Raw genomic sequence first — 17,062 nt, forward strand, 5'->3', positions numbered from 1 at the left:
TTTTGCCACCATGAATAGTTAAGTAAGTGAATAATAGCTACTTTTATTTTGTAAAGCTGCATTACTGTCTCACCCGGTAAAAAGGTTTAATTTAAATGCTGATCCATCAGGTATTTCATGTATTCATTATGATTAAGTGAACCAGTGGGATTTCAGATGGCATGTATCAAAGCTCTGAGGGAACTAGCAGAACTTAATGATTCTGACCATCCTAACTTGGGATCCAGGCACACACACAGATGAACCAAGGGACTTCATCCTGGGCATGCATATGTGCAATTCACAAGTGAATTTCAAACTGGATTAGCCAGCAAAAAGGAGGAGACCTGCGTACTGGGTAAGCGGGCCCAGGGTCTGAATGTGAATATTAGATGTGCTGAGGACCCCTGCTGATGTTCAAGGGACCTATGTATGAGTGTGCTTGTGCATCTAGATAGTGTGGGGAAGTGTGGTTACATTTGTGAACTTCAAACCTGATCAGTCAGAGATGAGGAGCAGGACTTGGCCATTTCTACTTGCCCTTTATGAGCTCTGGCAGTACTACATGTGTGTGCTGCTAAATGCAGTGCCCTGTCAACACCAGTCTGTGTGGCTGTTGGTACTAGTGTCCCATGTGCATATGTTTCTTTGGGGAACACAGTCAGCCTTGAAAATAGATGACTTTGCAAAGGAGAAAGCAGCAGTTTCATCTAACATCCTGTGACTGAGACTTCTGAGTCTCAGGGTGTGCCGGGCTGGGGTCCAGGTGTCAGGAAGGAAGAGTCCCTGGGTCTCCAAGGCTGGTTTCAGTAACTTTCCTAAATATCTTTATTACTGAATGGAAGTAATTTTAACTTACCTTTTTGCAGTCATGGAGACTATCTAGTATCAGGTAACTACTCCTAAAATCTATTTCAGCTTTAATTTAACTTGATACAATCATGTGCTATAATTCCAGCTGTTAGTAGAGAGTAATTGCAGGTAGCTATTTGTATGACAAAGCTACCTTCTATTGCAGAGTAAAATATCATAGCCTAGTTTAATTGTACCAAGCTTAGGTAGAAGGGTTTTGTGTAGGAACACTAGAAGAATAGAGGAAATTTAGAATTAGAATGGTGAAAAAAATTATGGTAAAAATCTACTTTTCCTACCTTCCAGAAACTTGATGTTTGAAGACAACTCCTGTGACTTCCTGAACTCACTCCTAACCTGAATTATCCTATGAACCAATGGACTTATTCATAGTTAATTAATTAGTATGAACTGATGGAAAGGTAGTATGGAATAAATTATCATAGGTAACTTATTCTCTAAATTGTTTTCTTAGTTGGCTGAAGCAAAACATAACTTGAGGCTGTAAACCATCACAGTAAAATGAATTAAAAGTATGTGCTCAAATATCTGAGTAAGTTTGTGGTTTTACTTCACTGAAAGCATTCCTCCTTTCATACTGGTCATGGTTATGTATATTGCAGAGATTTTCAAAAATTCCTTTTTTCTTTCACCTTCTGCATTTACAGACTCCTTTCTGTTTGAGATAAAGACGATTTGGGCATCCACAATTTCTCTAGGACTGAATGGGGGTCATCTGAAGTCTACACACATAAATCAGGAAGTGTTTGTAGGACAACATTATGGAAAGTGCTCTCATATACTTTCCATGAAATTAATATGACTGGAGTTCTCTCTGAAGTGTGTGCACGCTAATGCACACACAAAGGGAAACAAATGAGGGGAGGTAGAGATCTGTGTACAGAGCAAGGATTGCAATTTCATTGAGTTCAAAGAGACATGGAGAGACTGCTCACATGGCTGGACTGCTGCTGTGTATGGGTCACAGGTTCTTCTGGAAGAATAGACCAGGGGAGGAAGAGAATTGTCTTTTATGTGAACAGGGGGGACAGAGGGAGTACATGGACCTTTGAATATAAAACCTTTTTTCCCCTTTATTTCTCCTGCTTCTTTGCCTTTCTGTCTATGTATCTCTCTTTAATGTGGGAGATATATAAACCTGACTGCAAAATATTCTGGACACCCTGTTCTATTTGACCACATTTTGAGCAGCAGTGCTGGATTAGAAAGCCTCCACAGCTCACCTTTCTTCTCAGGTACTCTGTAATCAGTTCAGAAAAACACCTCAAGCCAGAGTTTGTTTGAAGATACAATGGTCTTCAGATAATGAAACATTTTATATAGAAAATCTTAAATAATTTTCCCCTCTTTTTGTTTACTTTGCTTTGTTCAGCCACTTCATACTTAAAGCTTGAAATTGATGTGTTCTCTTGTAATAAATTCTATGAAGTAGGTCAGGAAAACACATTTAATTTGACATATTTGAAAATATGTTTTCTCAACTTGTTTTACAGTGCTACGAGGTGTTTGCTTTAAAGGAAGGTTTTTGCTGAAGTGTTAGGAGAGTTTACAAACACACACACTCTGGGAACACTCATTAAAAACAGAACAAATGGAATGTTTCAGATTGTTTCAAAGACTGTGAGCAATTCAAATCCTTCCACAAGAAAAGTATGTGACAGGAGAAAAAGTGAAGAGGATGATTTGGACTACAGCATAATTTCCATATATGAGAAACAAGTAGACTCAAATCATAATTTCAGTGTTGAAGATAGATGAATTGTGAATGGCATGGAAGAGAGGAACATGCAGTGGCAGTTCTTTGCATTTCCATAGAAAGAGCTAGCTGAAGCTGAACATAGCAGTGTTGGGTTCAAAACGTCATCAAAATAACACTGTGCATTATGCAAAGTCTTTCAGAATGAAGAAGGTTGTCCACATAAATGCCTCAGCTAAGGTCCATATTGCAATGAGCAGATATGTTTCACCATAGCAAAAGGTATAGGCCAAGTGTGATGGTTAATTGGCAGAGACTGTAGATAGAAGAAGTGAGACTGACTGACAGAACAGCTACAAAATACCATTAGAAATAAAAAGTTTACTACAGCTTGGAGAAGAGCTATCTGAGCTCCTAGCCAATAATAGTAACAAAACAGCAAGGTAAGGAAGGAGAAAAACGTAAATGAGCAGCAAACATCATGTACTCTGGCAGGAATACCAGGAAAAGCATCAGAAGCTGTGCCTACAGCAAAAAACAGGCTTATGCAACAAGTGTTAATGGGAAGATGTGATAGATTTTTACTGTGCATAGACCTGGACATGCTGCACGCATAGCCTGCCTGCTGACTATGCAGAACACATCACCTTCCAGCATATGCAGTCATGTTCAGATACTAGAGACCTCATAATAAAGTACTTTTATATAAAATTTTAAGTAAGTATCCTTAGGTTTGTGTACATAAGATGTCATGCATTACAGTCATACTTCTTTTGATATTATTTTTTGCCTTAGGATTATAGAACTATCTTTCTCCTGTAATCATTTGGTTGGCACAACAGCCTGTCAGTTCAAGTTAATAGTAAGGTTTAAATGAGAATCAGTTTTCAGGCACCTTGACTGTGTCTTCACATGCAACAGATATATTTGTGATGACGGGCCTCTTAACATCCCTGTGTTATGCATTGGAAAAAATTCCAAATGTGAAAGATAATTTCCTAAGCCATGAAAAGAGAGCATCGGGATATGTTGTCACCATTTTGAGAAACAGTAATCAGTAGAGTGAGGTTTATGGGATAGGTTAAATAACTGATCTTTAAGGAGTTTGCTTCAAGCACACACATTCAAGCTTCACAGGTGCTTGAATTTCCATCATTCTCTCTACTTTTTTCAGCATCTCTTTCAGTGCATGACAGAAATTGTCTCCAGGGCAGAGTGTTCTCAGTGAACATTTCCTTGCATTATGGTAAAACTGTTTATTCTTCTAAGTAAAGTAAATTGTATAAATAAGTTTGACCTTTCCAGAATTCAGGTTTTAGGGGAAAAAAAGAAGTCTTTTTAAATTATATGGTTGCACACTGAATTGCTCTGTATTTCTGACCCTCAAGTCCTCTTTCCTTTTCAATTCTCTACAGTGATGTTTTAGACTAATACTGTTTCTCAGTGCTCACTTTACTGTTTGGAGGGGGAAAGAAATAAAAAGATTTTTATGACAGCACTTTCTAAACACCTCTGTGGTTCCATGAAACTCTCTCTAAAAAATAAACTACATAGATCCTTTTTCTATAACCTTATTTTAGAACTATTCACAGAAATGACTGACAGCTAATAGCTCTAATGTTTCCATAATTTTCTGGTACAGTAAATGTCAATGTAATCCATCCAATCACAGAAACTTTTTACTAATCTTTTTTAGTTCTTTCCCTGACATTTCTCCCATGTCAAAAGTGCATGTACACATACACATGCTAGTCTAGGATGCTAGCTGTAGGATCTGACTGTAAATTTTAAATGGATTCCCTCATATTCCTTTCTATTCCAAGTTTTTTCTACAGTCAAAATTTCTAATAAACTAATTAAAATGTTTCCATGAAAATATGTGTTTTGAGAATTTCATTCAGGAAACTTAAATTATAGTATTCAATCTGACCCATTACAAAGAACACAAATAATAAATCTTGTGCAAATACAGAATGTATTCAATTTCAGTAGGTTTCATTAAGTAGTCGTTTAAGAGAGAAACTTTGAAAACCAGCAACCATACAAAGGAATGGCTTAGGTATCCTGCTTCTGGAAAAGGTGTAAAATTGATTCATTATGCCTTGATGAATGAAAAATATTCTCTTTTTTTACCACTAACTCTGATTATCTATTGTGTGCTATGGGGAGAAGTAAACCATCCTATAAGTAGGTATTGAAAGTAAGTCTGATTTCCGTAATCTCTGACCAACTTCTTCAGTTAATATATACCATCTAGATATCTTCTTCAAGAAGAACTGGAAAGGCAAGAGCTAGAAAATTATTATCATCATTATCTTCTGAGATGCTGCTGTACTGTAACAGATGATACTTCCTAAAATATAATATAAAGATATGGTCAAAATTCCTTGTAAAACTTAAAGTTAATAGAATATACCTTACAGAACAGTGTATTTCAAAAATTGTATCACCACATTTTGATATTCTTATGATGGTAGTAACACATAAAACTTTTCCCCTTCTGTGCTTCTTGAATCCTGGTTTGCAGTGTCAGCAAAAAGAAAGAAATAGTGCAACACTGGTATTTATTTTTCAGTCAACATAGGAAAAGATGTGGAGTATAGGAAAAGAGAATCATAAGAAATAAAAAGAAAAGAATATTTGTGGATTTCAACGATAGGTGCCTCAAAATTACAGAAAATTGGTAGAAAGTTATCTTGGATTATATATTTCCAAAAATAAAACACTTCTTATACACTAATTTTAATAAGGTCTTTTGTTTTTCCTTTTAGTTTGGCTTCTAAAAACTTGTTTGCCTTGCAATTCTGTAGTAAATGCTAGATTTCTTCATTACAGTAGGTACTCATACCAGATGCCTGTTCTTGCCATATCCAGTTAAGTTGCTTAGCTAGTCCTATGGTAGTTAATAGAGCTAGAGAAGAGAAACTAATGTTTTCTACATTCCTGATTTTCTTAGTTTTATAGTTATTTTTTTCCTGAAATTAAGTTTTCCACTAGCAGAAATTAAATTTCTCTTTGCTTTGAAGGCAGAATTCTGCACCTAAAGCAAAGAGAGAGTTCAGAGTTATTAACTCTTTCATGTGTTTCAAGTATAAAATTGTCTCATGTCCAAATGTTAGCTGAAGTAACACATTTCTCAACAGTTGATTATTAAACTGAATAATGCCTTCCAAGAATTCTGAACTAGAGAAGCCCACTGTTCCCTAGGAACTAGTCCCCACAGTAAGGATGATAACAAGCAGGTACAGGCTCAAGACCTCTTCAATGTGCACTCCCCCAACAATTAAAAAGCATATTCATAGTTAACAACAAAGAGCAGAGAAAAAACCACACTTCAGTCTCCGTTAGTAAGGGCCTACCTAACTGATTTAAATGACTTGCACAGGAGAAATAGTACAACTTCACCTACCTCTTTTTCTTCCTCTTGGCTAACTGCAAAATTATAGTCACTAGCTTAGAATGCGTCTAAACAGACTGGGTCTATGCTGGGTCCACACTTGTTTTCTGAGATATTTACTGTGTTTTTGAAAATTGTAATTCTAGGACTGCTCAATTAAAATAATTTGGGGAAGAAAAACTATTATATTCACCAGTAAAGCCTGAGCATAATGCCTTTCTGGAAAAACAAGTTGTTTTGTTTTGCTCAGTTGTTTTTTCAGTTTTGTGGAACTTACATGATTAAAACTTGATTAAACATTTCAGCTTTGTTTTGGTCTTTTTGGTTAAAGGTGACCTTGATAAAAATGTGGCTTGCATCACCTAATTTGATCTAGATTCACAGAATATTGCTGGTTAGGGAGACAAAAAAAAAAAAGGCTACATTTTCACAAAAGTACTTATGGTTGCTTGCATCCTTTTTCTCTAATTGCTCATTGCTTAAAGTGACAAAGTACTTTATTTTACTTTTATTTTACTTTTTAATTTAAAAAAAAAAAAGAAGAGGAAAAGAATCATTATCCTTTCTCCCCATTTGCCTTCTAAATTGCAAAATAATCTATACACACAATTCTAGTGGAGACACTTCTGAGAGGCTTGCTTTGCAATAGCTGGTATATAATACTTTCCAAAAAGTAATAAGGTAAGAAGCCTAAAGAAGTAGAGATGCAGTTGCCTCCTTGCATGTTTATATATGTACAAATGTTTCACATACACATGTGGAAACGTTTCACACAGAGAGAATATAGTGGCTACAGAAAGAGATATTGTCTTGAAATCTTTGTGTTATTCAGTGTAGTTAGCATCTCAAAGTTACTTTGTTCTTACTGTATGAGTCCTAGTCTGGAAAAACATATTGTGCTTTTTCAAGTATACTTACAGTTCAGTGAAAGAATAGACTGGAAATATTATACGCCACCACATCAAAGAATGTAAAAATTTTGGCACAACCTCTTTTGACTTTGAGTCCAATCACATGTCCTTACCATATATTGTTATGTTTTCCCATTTTTTATGTTTGTGCTTCTTATATTTTAGCTAATGTATTCACCTGATCATTCATCAGTATTATGAAAATTATTGAAACGTTTTAGAGTAATTTGAGATTCTGACAGATGTACTGTGCTGGAATTATTTAAAATGGTTGCCAGACTTATTTATAATAGCCTTTTCTTTCTACTCTCTTCCTCAAACACAATTTAGTCTCCTCATTTGTAGTGAAAGACATAGATGTAGGAAAAAGTTAGAAAAAAGTAAGTTAGAAATGTCAGGTTCCAACACATCATGCAGGTTTGGGGTTTTTTTTAATGTTTAACTATGGTATCTTACAGAAATCAAGTAATTTTTAAAAAAAATATTCTGTACTTTTAAAAAATGCATTAATAATACAAATGCTTCAGGAGATTGTAATAAATACTTTGATACTTTTAACCAGGGTGGTGATAAATTATATCAGCTATATTAGAAAACTCAAATCCCAGAATAATTTGAAAATGATCACTTACTCCAACATTTCTCATTTCTCAAAACTCAAATCCCAGAATAATTTGAAAATGATCACTTACTCCAACATCTCTCTCTCACACCAAATTATGTAATATACTGTCTAAGGTTTCTCCTGAGGAAAAAAGAACCTCTAGGATTACAATGATAACAATTTATTCTGTCTTGAGAAGCCTTTTTACTTTGAGAACTTAGCATATGACTTGTAATCAATAGAATAAGACAAAGAAATTCAAGTGTGCATTGACTCAGAATATAGAATCTGTGTAAATTTCAAAACAATTTTCTTGTTCTTGGAACACAACTTGTCTAAATCTCCTTTTGTCTATAGAATACATCTGCAGGTCTTCCTGCCTACGATGATGAGGCATTAAATAAGTGTAAAAATCTCTGTAGAGTTGATATTGTATTTATTTATTATATGTGTCTAAACAGATATGCACTCACATTTATATGCAATTGAGGAAATTATTATTTCCACTTACTATGCATTTTCAACATATCACATATATAATGCAAGAGGAGATATAAAATGTTGGAAAGGTCTGACATGAAACTATTAAAAAATTATGCAGTTTCTAATGAACACTAAAACAATATTATATTAATTCAGTCATAAAAATATTTACTTAGGACAAAAAAAAGATTATTATTATAAACAGATACAGTTAGATTAAACAGGAAAGAAATATACTAAATATACTCAAGACAATGTAAGTAGATGAAACCAAAACAGATTGGAACCCATTAAAATAGATTAAGCCCATTTGCAAAGAAATCTTTTAATAAAAAGAGAAAAAAACCCAGAGATTTTATTTATTGCTATTTCTAGGCCCTGTTTAGAGGCAGAGCCTGTGTGCACTGGATACATTTTTACATACATTTCTGAAAGATTTAAAAAATAACCACCCTCTAAAAACAAACTGGCAAAAAAATGAAACAAACAACCAAACTACAACAGCATCAGTAACAATAAAAAAAGACATAACTGGTAATTTTTCATAATCTCATTCCAAATGTGTTTGGCTTTGTCCTTCATTGAGGCATTCTGCAAGTCACCATTCTTTTGTTGCTAGATCAAAATAAGCATTTATCACATCACTTTGGATGAGTAATATGCAAACCTTTGGATGGTCTATGGATTGCTTAATGTTGAACGATCCTCGACTCCAATTTTGATTTGTTGTAGTCTCTGGAGTTTGGCTATGAGAACTTGTAAAGATATAGAAGCACACCAACATGCATGCCACCACTGAGATTGTTTGTAACAATGAATTATAGTTCAGCAATTGCCTTAAATGTGCAAGTAAATAGTAAGTCATATTCAAACCATTGACCATTGAGGTTCTACAAAGCTTTGATTTGATTCTCCTTCTGTCCGTTATTGCAAGGAAAGTTTTCAATAACATATGGCATAAGAATAAATATGAGGAAAATAATATTTTTTATGTGTTTATATATACTATTTCAGACTACTTTTTGTGAGAAAAATGTATAAATATAGACAAGCTTGTAAAATGAAGCTGAAATTTTGACAAGGAGACAACTTGTCTCCTGTGTTCGCCTCTAGAATTACAATAATATAATCAACATAACAGCATTGAATTTCAAAATATATTTTATAATCCATCAAACTCTTTGTTGTAAAAAGATTGTATTTCAGATAAAATGCAGTTTAAGAAAACTCATCCATTTCATTGCATTTCTCAGAAAGTGGACTTTCCCTTTAATATATATTTCAATCTGAAGAGCGACGTACTGGTGAAATGAAAACAAATGACTGCTATCCCCAAAGAGACAATGTATTATTTCAAAATGTATGAAAAGGCCCTTGCTTTGCCCCTATGACAGTTAAATGCTCAAAGTGAGACAGGTAAAAAACGTAGTTAGCTCATTCAAGGAGACATGAAAAGTGACCCTCCTTTTTATTCTTCAGTGAAAAGAGAAGGAGGGATGGAGGATGAAGGGGACTGGGGAAATTTGTGTGTGTGTGTGTTTGTTTTATTGAAGCCTCTCTGTGGTGTTTGCAAAATGAAACCAGTAAATCTGAATCAGAAAAAGATACTTTCGATTTATATGATGTCCAAAGGCCAATTAAAAGAAAATACGACTGATTGTAAACACTACTTATGTCATAAAAGGATAGGAATAGAGCTAAATTTAATAAGGGTGAAAGATAAAATGAGCGGATTAGATGATCACACTGATTATGAAGTTAGTGAATAAATGGCTTGTTGTCCAACACAATTTCTTATTTCAGGATTGAAATCTTATTTGAAGGTATAGATTACCACTAGAATTAAGAACAAACTTGCTTCATTTTCAGTTTGGGATCATGCAATCTTTTTATCTGATGTTAGTTTTTAAAATATTTAAATCTCTCTTTGTTCTGAATAATCATGCATTAGTGTCTGAATATGTTTTGAGATGTTTCATTAGAAAGCAATATGAAAACATCAACGCACACTCTCCTACAAAATGTGGAAAGCAGAACTGATTTAATCGGTTGAATACAAACTGCTGTTGTGTTGTTCTGCTTCTGATAGTGGTCTAGTATCAGAGGTTTCAGGGGAAGTAAAAAACCCACAGAAGACATTTGTGTTTTCAAATCACAGAATCATTTATCTTGGAAAACACCCTTAAGATCTTCAAGTCCAGCTGTAAACTCAGCACAACCCAGTTCTACCAGAAAACTATGTCCCTAGGACACACAGTGTCTACACGATTTTTAAATAGCTGCAGGGATGGGCACTCGTCGTTAACAATGCCTGACCACTCTTTCAGAGAAGAACTTTTTCCTAATATCCAATCTCAATCTCCCTTGGCGCCACTTAAGGGCATTTCCTCTTGTCCTATTGCTTGTTGTTTGAGAGAAGATACTGACCCCTACACTGTGATAAGCTCCTTTCAGGTAGTTACAGGGATCAGTAAGGTCACTCCTGAGCCTCCTTTTCTCCAGGCTCCCTTAGCTGCTCCTCAAAAGATATGTGCTCCAGACCCCTCAACAGTTTCTCTGGAAGAAGCTTTTCTCTTCTTTGGATGTACTGCAGCACCCCTATGTCCTTCCTGAATTGAGGAGCCCAGAACTGGATACAGCACTCAAAGTGCTGCCTCACTAATGCTGAGTACAGATGGATGATCACTGCCCTAGCCCTGATGGCCACACTGTTTCTGATACAAGCCAGGGTGGCTATTTGGTTCCCTTCAGATTCAAAAAAATTACAGGATTGCATTAGCAATTAAAGCAAAAATGCTGTTACAAAAGTTTTTTCTATTTCCATAATAAAAAGACTTTCCTGTTAACTAGTCAAACATGCATATTCCTTAGTACTAGCATTTACAACACCTTCTCTAGATTCCTTTTCTTAACCTGTAAATAACAATTCTTTTCCTTGATAGTATTAGTAGAAATAATATATTCAAGTTTTTTTTTGCACTACAAATACAAATATAAGTCATTCACTAGAACTATTTTTGAAATTAAGTATTATGAACACATAAGTTTCCTCAGGTCCTGAAAGTATGTTATATATTTATTGGATTAATTCTTAGTTTCAAAGTTATAGAATGCCAACTTTTTAATCTTTGGATATGTTTAATAGAGGTCTGAAGCATTAAAATGAAATAAATAATTTCCTACTTATACTAATTGTGGGAACAAGCTGAGTTACTCTGCACCTGCATTTACTTAATCAGAATCAAAAAGGAGGATCAGCCTTGGCTAAGTGCTTTGAGAGAGAGAGAATGTTATGTATCAAAGTGGAAAACCACTTTAAACAATCTGCATGATAAGCTGGTGATTTTCTCCCATGGCTGAATGCAGCCACCACGTGATGTGAGTGTGAATGTGTGGGATCAGGACACTGTTTTGGGGCGATACTGGGAATTCCAGTTGACTAAAAGAAACACACTGGGTGCTGTTTAAAAGAGAATATGAATAAAAGGGGAACGGTGAAAAGTGTTGGTGGACAAGTCCCAAAATTGAACTCTGTGTGTGTAGCCTCATTTTCTCCTTCAGTGCCCATATTATTCCTAAAATAGTAGTTCTGTGATTTTCTAATACACATAATTCTGGAATTACACCATATTCTGTTTTATGTCTATTCTATAAGAATTTTATATCTACCTTTTGCAGAGATTATATAGCATCCTAAATAGGCTATTAATCTGTTAAAGTAAATCCCTACAGTCTTATGATTAAATGTACTGATAGTTGCTGGGCAAAAGATGAAAACACAGGTCTTAATACCACAGACAATATAGATGATATCAAGTTCAGTGATCACTATAGTAAAGAGAAAAATAAGCATCCGAGAATGGTCAAAAAATGTTGAACATTAAGAAAGTATGGAACTCCAGTCTAATTGAATAACATCTCCTAGTTGAATAACATCTACTGGGGTAACAATAATTAGTCCAAATCGGTGGCAAAATATTTCAACCATCTCTTAATGCTTTGTGGTCCTTACTGACTAGTTTTTCGCAGTTTCTGATGAGTTTAGTTTATGTTGAACAAAAGGAGACAGCTGGTACTGTACTGTGTGTTTTTGAAGATCCATGAAATGTACCTTTGCATCTGCTGGGGTTGAACTAAACAACAGAAGAAATGATGGTGTGCAAAAACTGAAAAGTGAAAGCTAAGGAATGGAGTAGCATATCTTATCAAGTTACTTATGTAACTTGAAAAGAGTGATAATATTGGGAAGGAAGAGAGAAATGGGTAGAAAATAGATGTGAAGAAGAGTGTAAAAACTTTTAGGTTCGGTTGTAAAATAAATTCCTTTGAACAAATATTCTAGCTTCACTCTAGCTTCATATGGAGTATGATACTGTTTTGTGTCCAGATGCTGAGGATATTTGTATGTACAAGTAAGTAAATGAAAAAGAAGTTATAATATTATATCTCTTTTGGACAGATTTTTAGGCAGATAAATTAGTCTGTGTGAAGAGTCAATGCAAAATTGGTCTACATTCCTTGAATGATTGTAATAAAATGTATACAGTTTTCTCCAGTGTGAATGGAATATTAGAAATACTATGCTTGAAACAGAGTAACCTTTGATGCCCCTTTCCCATAAGGAGCTGTGATGGTTTTCTATCTTTTTTAAAACCCAGTCTCATGAGACACCTATATGTTGCAGATGTAGAAGCCTGTATTTAAATAGTTACTTTGTCAAATAAAACATCAATAAGATTACATTCAGCTGATTAGGCAAATTATACAGCCCCTGTATTCAGCAAAATACATGGAATTCCTTTGGTAGTGGTATTGTATTTTTAAAACTGTTTTCAATATTTCTGTGTGCACATAGCCTCAATAAATAAAAGTACAGCATTAGGAAACTTTCTTAGTTTATAATATTTTGTAATAAATAGATGATAGGAATTCATTTCAGTGTTACACAAGATGCATTTAAACTAGTTTCAAGAGCTAAACACTTTCTAAGCTGTATTTCAGTTTAAACCCCAATATAAAGTTCTGCAAATAGTCACATTTTTCTGTGCAGATCAAAAGTGTGAGGTGATTGTTTAGAGTGTATGGAATGTATGTGACATATAATATGTGGATGGGTAACTTTTCAAGAGCTGAGTGACAAGCATGAGAAATGGTTCTCTGTAGTGATGACTGCACTCTAGTCCAGATGACAAGTGTAAGGGTATTTCCCTGGAGGGCAGTATGAAATTGAGAATCACAGTAGTGACTAGAGCTAAGCTAAAGAAGAGCACTGCTATTACCTATTTTATGAAACCATCCTTTCTGTGTAATCTGGAAATGGATGATTAAAGTTTGGATTGATTGCATTTATTTTTTACAAAGATCAGGAGACAGTACTGGTGTTTAAAAAAAAGAAGCTATTTTACCCAACCTATTCTTTTTTTCTTTGTTACTATACTTCTATTTATGAAAAGATTTACATTGTGCTTATCCTGTGGCACAGATGCATCCAAATTGTGATAATTCAAACACTCACTGATAATTTTAAGTATTTTAAGAATGTCTTTATACATACCTAGTTTTTCTCCCTCAAATTCTCATTTCATCATGAAACAAAGAGCCTTACATATTTACTTATTCAATGCATTAATCAGTCTTTCAACTTAATGAAGGCTTCTTTACAAGTTATCAACAATGTTATCTGAAAATATTCAAATATTGCAATCCTGACCATTCCAAATTATGTGGTTTGTTTTTAGACCATTTGTTACCACATATTATGTGCGATCATAAATACATATCAGAGGTGAGAGCTGTAACACCTCCTTATGTTAGACTGTGAAAATCCACTTTGCACAGGAATCACACAGAGTGAAGACAAAATGGACCTCTTTATTGAAGGGTAAGCTAGCTTTTATGTGGTAGGGCATGGAATGTGTGGAATTTGGGAGGAATCAAGGGAGGTACAGGCAAGGGAATGTCTATAAATGGAGAAAGTGAGCTAAACACATCCTATGGGTAAGGGGAGATACAAAAAGGGAAAAAGCTATAAATTTTAACTGTCAGCAACCAATAGGCAAAGGGGTTACAATCAAGGAATAGGAAAAGGGCTAATATTAATTTAAACTGAAGATTACATATAAAGTAAGATTTTTTCTAACAACATTTTTAATAAATTGAATAAACATGACACTTTTATAACATGAAAAGCAGTCTCTGAGGTAGGAAGTTCTCTGTTGTCCAGTAGTTTAGCTGCATTCCAAATCTGTCTTTTCTTCAGTTCTCCTTTTCTTCAGAGGTTTTTCTCCACCACAAATAAACATCTTGTGGAGTCCTTCCAACACATACACAAAGGAACTCCTGTAATTTCTCCAGGATAAGTGTTACTGGGGTATTCATATATATGCTGAAATAAGTTTGATGGGCAGCTTTCTTCTTTCCTTTGTCCTTGTCCATGTTGCCATACATCTCCCTGTACCATAAAGTTGTTAATGCTGTGTGTGCAAGTCTCTTTATTTCAACTTTCCATTTTCCTGACATTAATACAGGATCACAAAATCAAAGAGTAACTTAAGTTGGAAGGGACCGTATCCAAAATGGATCCACTGCAGGACACAGTGAGAGTGGAAGGAGTGAAAATGAACCTTCGAAACCAAGGATGAGGGTGCAGGGGAAGGTATTTTAATTCTGAATCTTTTTTTTTGTCACTGCTCAAATCTATGTTAATTAACAATAAATTAATTTCTTTAAGTTTGTTTTGTACGTGATGGTAACTGGTAAGTGATGTCCCCATATTTATCTGGCCCATTAAGTAATTTTGTCACATTTTCTGCCCTGTGTGGGCATCTCACTGCTGGACAAAGTTAACTCACCAAGATTCCAGTCTTTAAAGCTGTGTCACTTCTACCAAGTTGTTGAAGGCCTTGCCCAGACAATGTTTGAGTATCACCAGTGATGGAAATTCCACACGTATCTCAGAAACCCTTCAATGTATTCCACTATCTTTGTGACAGCTCTCACTTCACAGTTGAGAGTATCCTCTCTTTTAGCTGTTGTCTGTTGCTTCTTATGCTGTTATTTCAGACATCTAAGATTTTAGGGTCATCCTCCACAAGCTCTGATGTTAGGTATTAACATTAATACCTCCCTTTTCTGTTTTTAAGTTTGAAAAAATACAATTCACTTAGCTTTTCCTTGTACTTTATGCTTTCTAGTCTCATGAGCATTGGGTGGCTCCTTGTTGGATGCATTCCAATGTGTTGGTGTCTTTTTATCTTGTGCAGGGAAGTTCAAAATTAGATGTGACACTCTAGATGTAGCCTCAAAAGTAGTAAAAAATAGGGAAAAGTAATTTCTGTCAGCTCTCAGGCAGCCATCTCACTAATGCAGCCCAAGATGCTGGTAAGCATCCTTTATACAATGATGCATTGCTGGCTAATATTTCAGCTCATCTGCCAGGGCCCCAATGTCCTCTTTTGCAAAAAAGCTTTATAGGCAGTTAGTCTTTAACCTGTACTGGTGTATGAGATTATGAGATTATTCCTGCCCAGATGCAAGACTTTTCATTTGCCATTTCTGAACTTCTTGGGATTTCTTTTAGTCCTTTTTCCAGCCTGTTGAAGTCTATCTGAATAGCAGCCCTACCCTCTGGTATACTGACTGCGCCCCTGTATTTGGTGTTGTCTGCAAAGCCATCCAGAGTGCACTCCATGCCATCATTCAAGTTTTTAGTAACAGCATTAGCCAGTGGTGGTGGCTCAAGTACTGATCCTTGAGAAGAAGCTCCAGTTACAAGCTAGTCTACTCTTAGTTTCATAATACAGTAATGATCAACTTTGATCATGATGGTCTAGTTACTTTTCTTCTCATCTCATTTTCCACTTATCTAGTCCATGCTTCATCATTTTTGCTGTGAGGATAATATGGGATACTGTGTAAATTCCTTGTTGAAGTCAAGTTATGTGACATTATATATGATTTAATTTCTCTTCCATGTTATATTTTGCATCACCCCGCTATGCAGTATTTTTCCTCTTCCTTATCTTATAAGCATTTTTTTCTGTATATATCCTTTATTATATCCATCTCCCTATTTCACCTAATTTTCAGTCATTTGTAATGTTCTTTTCCTCCTTACTTCTTGTGCAAGTTTGGTGCTTGGCATATCCATATTTTCAGGTTCAAACTCATAGCTAAATAAAAATAACATTACTTTTAACAACAGACAATGCGGGAACATGTGTTCACATTTCTCAAGGCACTCTGCACCTTTGAAACCAAAAACATGCGCAGAAGACAGTAATTTCTGATGTAACATTATCATCACTTCTAAAGATTAAACAGTCTTCCCAGTTGGTCTATTGAGTGCAACCTGCCATTTCAAGTCTATTGGCACTACATCTTTGAGCCATTATTCTGTACCAAATTAAGATTGTAAAAAAACATTGCAAAGATTGAAATGTGTAATCAAAGAGCAGGAAATGTAGCAAGTGGATTCATCAGTCTCAAAGTCTTTAAGAGGTTTGAAATGTTTTTGTTTACCTGTTTCTAGCTAACCATGATAAATAAAACGAGATTTGGCTTCTGTTATCAGTGATGTTTGTTGACTGAGTGGTAATGGAAAAATGAAGTCATAAACAGCTGAAGAAGAGTCTTTTATTATGAAATTATTTGCAAAATATTTGCCTACAGTCCCTAAAAAAATGGTCATGTGTGATACACTGAAGTGTGGAAAGGGTAAGTTGTGCCCTTGGTTTTGGAGGAGAGCTTCAAATTAATTCTGCTTCAAAATTTGTTGAATAGTAAAAGTAGAGTGTGGTCTAAGAATTTTCATGCATTTATGGCTTGCATGTGTTTGGTTTCTCAGCTATACTTTGTATGATTTCATCTGCTTAGTTAGAAACAGTATACCCATTTAGAGTTCAAGTAACAAAGACTTTTGCATGTGTATCTAATTCCATAAACTAAATATGTTACCAATGGATGAGAGGATAAATTTGAGTGTAAGGAGATTTTGAACTACACTGAACTGTGACAACATCACCAAAAGGAATAAAGAAACATGTATGGCCTAAAAAAAAAAAAGAGGGCACATGCAGAGTGCAATGCCATAGAATGAGGTTTAATGTACCTTTACTCTA

This window comes from Myiozetetes cayanensis, unplaced genomic scaffold (assembly GCF_022539395.1).
Source record: "Myiozetetes cayanensis isolate MyiCay16 unplaced genomic scaffold, myiCay2020 scf5-8, whole genome shotgun sequence".
Taxonomy (NCBI): domain Eukaryota; kingdom Metazoa; phylum Chordata; class Aves; order Passeriformes; family Tyrannidae; genus Myiozetetes; species Myiozetetes cayanensis.